The sequence below is a fragment of the Furipterus horrens genome, unplaced genomic scaffold, assembly GCF_987537825.1.
Source record: "Furipterus horrens unplaced genomic scaffold, mFurHor1.1.pri manual_scaffold_3, whole genome shotgun sequence".
Classification (NCBI taxonomy): Eukaryota; Metazoa; Chordata; class Mammalia; order Chiroptera; family Furipteridae; genus Furipterus; species Furipterus horrens.
Genome location: NW_028327173.1, coordinates 72030735 through 72034965, shown reverse-complemented (window position 1 = coordinate 72034965; position 4231 = coordinate 72030735).

The following is a 4231-nucleotide window of genomic DNA, read 5'->3' as shown; positions in this document are numbered from 1 at the left end:
ATTCATAGCTTTGCTTCACCTGGGACTCTCCATTCCCAGCACAAGTAGAGTCATCTCCGATTGCTTTATAGGTGAGGTAGGGTGTCCCTGGGCAAAACACGAGTGGGGGCTGACCTTGGCTTGCACTGCCTGGGAAATCCCAGGGCCAGCGCACCCAGTGGGTGACTACAAACCACATCAAAGGACCACCACCCTGCCCCTGCACAGCTGATCCTCCAAGGAGGGTGGAGGTTGGTGGTCAATAGTCACAGCCAATCCTTGCAGTTCACTGTCCTGGGTGAATTCTTCGCATTGATCTGCCAACAGCAACCAAGGCTCAACTACAAGAAGAGGGTGTATTCAGCCCACGGGCTGTGCCACTGGGCCCTACAGGACACCAACTACATTAGGCTGCACTCCCAAGGCATGGTGTCAAAGAAGCTCTACCTAATACATAGAATCAAATATAGGGAGGTTGCCAAAACAAGACAAAGAAACTTGACTCAAATGAAAGAAAACTCCAGAAAAAGAGCTAAACGAAATGGAGATAAGCTATCTGACAGATGAAGAGTTCAAAACATTGGTTATAAGGATGCTCAAGGATCTTAGTGAGGACCTTAACAGCATAAAAAAAAGATCCAGTCAGAAACAAAGGATACACTCATTAAAATAGAAAAAACAAAAAAACAAAAAACAATTTACAGGGAAACAATAGTAGAGTGGGTGAAGCTGAGAATCAAATCAATGATTTATAACATAAGGAAGCAAAAAGCAACCAATCAGAAAAACAAGATACAATAGCTAAGTGCTGGAAACAACCTAAGTGCCCATCTGTAGATAAGTGGATCAAAAAACTGTGGTACATTTACACAATGGAATACTATGCAGCAGAAAGAAAGAAGGAACTCCTGCCATTTGCAACAACATGGATGGAACTAGAGAGAATTATGCTTAGTGAAATAAGCCAGGCAAAGAAAGAAAAATGCCATATGATATCACCTAATACAGGAAACTAAAGAACAACACAAACAAAGGAACTAAATAGAACAAAGAGCAGAATAGCAGTCAATAGGGGGGAGGGGAGAGGGAGAGAAGGGGGATAAGTAAGGGAAGGGATTAGTCAAAGAACCCGTATAAAAGACTCATGGACATGGACAATGGGGAGGGATATGATTGCGGGAGAGGGGGTGGGTTGGGTGGGGGAGAGAAATTAGGGGGAAAGGGGACAACTGTAATTGAAAAACCAAAAGAAAAAAAAAAGAAAAAAAAAAGAAAAACAAGAAAAAAAAATTAAAAAAATGAAGATAATGTAAGCAGCCTCTGAGACAACTTTAAGAGGTCCAACATTTACATCATAGGGGTACCAGAAATAGAAGAGAAAGAGCAAGAAATTGGAAGTCTATTTGAAAAAATAGTGAAAGAAAACTTCCCTAATTTGGTGAAGGAAATAGACATGTGAGTCCAGGAAGCACAGAGAGTCCCAAACAAGATGGGTGCAAACAGGCCCATTCCAAGACACATCATAATTAAAATGCCAAAGGTTAAAGATCAAGAGAAACTAAGCAAGAGAAAAGAAGTTAGTTACCTACAGGGGAGTTCCCATAAGACTGTCAGCTGATTTATTTATTTATTTTACTATATTTTATTGATTATGTTGTTACAGTAGTTACAGTTTTTTTTCCCTTTGCTCCCCTCTGCCCAGTACCCCCACTCCCTCCAGCAATCCCACCCCCCCTTAGTTCATGTCCATGGGTTGTGCACATAAGTTCTTTGGCTTCACCCTTTCCTGTATTATTCTTAAATTTCCTCTGTATAGTTTGTACCAACTGATCATGCTTCTTAATCCCTGCACCATTGCCCCATTGCTCCCCCTTTCCCCCTACCAGCTGATATCCCTCCAAATGATCCCCATACCTATGATTCTGTTCCTATTCTGGTTTGCTTTGTTGGATTTTTTTTTCATTTTTTAGATTCAGTTGTTGATAGTTGTGAGTTTGTTGTCATTTTAGTGTTCATAGTTTAGATCTTTTTCTTAAGTAAGTCCTTTTGACATTTCATATAATAATGGTTTGGTGATGATGAATTCTTTTAGCTTTACCTTGTCTGGGAAGCACTTCATCTGCTCTTCCATTCTAAATGATAGCTTTGCTGGATAGAGTAATCTCGGTTGTAGGTCCTTGCTTTTCATCACATTGAATATTGTTTGCTTTCTTGCCTGCGAAGTGTCTTTCGAGAAATCCGCTGATAGTCTTATAGGCACTCCTTTGTAGGCAACTCTCCACTTCTCTCTTGCTGCTTTTAGGATTCTCTCTTTACCTTTTACCTTTGGCGTTTTAATCATGATGTGTCTTGTTGTAGTCCCCTTTGGGTCCAGCTCGCCTGGGACTCTCTGTGCTTCCTGGTCTTGTATGTCTATGTCCTCCGCCAAATTTGGGAAGTTTTCCTCCATTATTTTTTCACAGAAGTTTTCAATTTCTTCCTCTTCCTCTTCTCCTTCTGGCACTCCCATGATTCAGATGTTGGCACATTTAAAGTTGGCCCAGAGGTTCCCAAGACTCTCCTCATTTTTTTTCAATTCTTGTTTCCTCATTCTGTACTGGTTGACTGTTTCTTTCTTCCTTATGTTCCAAATCATTGATTTGAACCCCGGTTTTCTTCCCTTCACCATTGGTTTTGTGTGGATTTTCCTTCGTTTCACTTAGCATAGTCTTCATATCTTCTCTTATGCATTTGCTGTACTCAAGCATATCTGTCAAGCCTGTGAGCATCTTTATCACCAGTGTTTGGAATTCTGCATCTGTTAGGTTGGCTATCTCCTCATCACTCAGTGCTCCCATTGCAACCTTGATCCGTTCCCTCTTTTGGGCCATACTTCTCTGTCTCCTCATCTTGACAGGCTCCTGTGTTTGTTTGCCTCTGTGTCTTAGGTAGAGCTGTCGCATCTGTTATGTTGTAAGGGGCAGAGCCTTAGGGATTTGTCAGTACAGGGCGACCCAGTTTCACCACGTTGTGGTGCTGTTTGTGGGGGAGGGGTCTGAGAGGGAACAATGCCACTTGCTCAGCACTTGCCCCTCTTCCAGGTACTTCTCCCACTTCTGTATGAGACTGGCACCTCGTCAATTTGGTTGTTGCCCTGGCCATCATTCTCAGAGTGGGTTGGTCTGTGGATGTTCTAGGACTGTGGGTGCCCTTTAAACAGGTGGACTCTGCTGAGAGACCAGCAGTTTTTGCCTCTTCCCCAACCCCCACTGGTCTGCATAGTCAGAAGCAATGAGGCTTGATTTTCCCCAGTGTTGGGACCGTGAGCTGTGCGGTCTGGTCAGAAGCTGGGTATGCTCCCCAGGTGTCCCTCCTGACTTTTTAAAACGTGTAACTGTGCTTTCCACTGGTCTGCCACTGCCATTACCGCTGCTGCCAGCACACTGCGTCCTCTCCTCCCTGGCTCCACCACTCCTACTTGTCTGGATGAGTATTTCTTCTTTATATCTTTGTTTACTGGACTTTTATGTAGTTTAATTTCTTAGAACTTCTGGTTGTTTCTAGTCTTGAGGTAGTTTCATTCCTTCTTAGTTGTGGAGGGAGACACAGCATGTCTGTCTATGCCTCCATCTTGGCCAGAAGTTCCATCAGCTGATTTCTCAAATGAAATTTTGCAGGCAAGAACAGACTGGCAAAAAGTATTTGAAGTCATGAAAAGCAGGGCCCAACAGCCAAGATTGCTATATCCAGCAAAGCTATCATTTAGAATCGAAGGGCAATAAAGAGCTTCCTAGATTAAAACAAAAAACTGAAAACAAAACTGAAGGAGTTCATCATCACCAAACCATTACTATATGAAATTTTAAAGGGATTTATTTAAGAAAAAGAAGATCAATACTATGAACAGTAAAATGGCAGAAAATACATATCTATCAATAATTGAATCTTAAAAACAAACTAAGCAAACAAGAAGAAAGAGACAGAATCATGGATATGGAGAGCATTTTGATGGTTGCCCAATGAGAGGAGGTTTTGGGGGAATGGGTGAAAAAATGAGAGGATTAAGAAGTACTAATAGGTAGTTTCAGAATAGCCATGGGGATGTAAAGAACAGTATAGGAAATGGAGTAGCCAAAGAACTTATACACATGACCCATGTACATGAACAATGGTGTGGGTATTGCCTGAGGGAGTGGGGGGTGCTGTGTGGAGTGGGGGCAAAGGGAGGAAAACTGGAACAACTGTAATAGTATAATCAATAAATTATAATTTT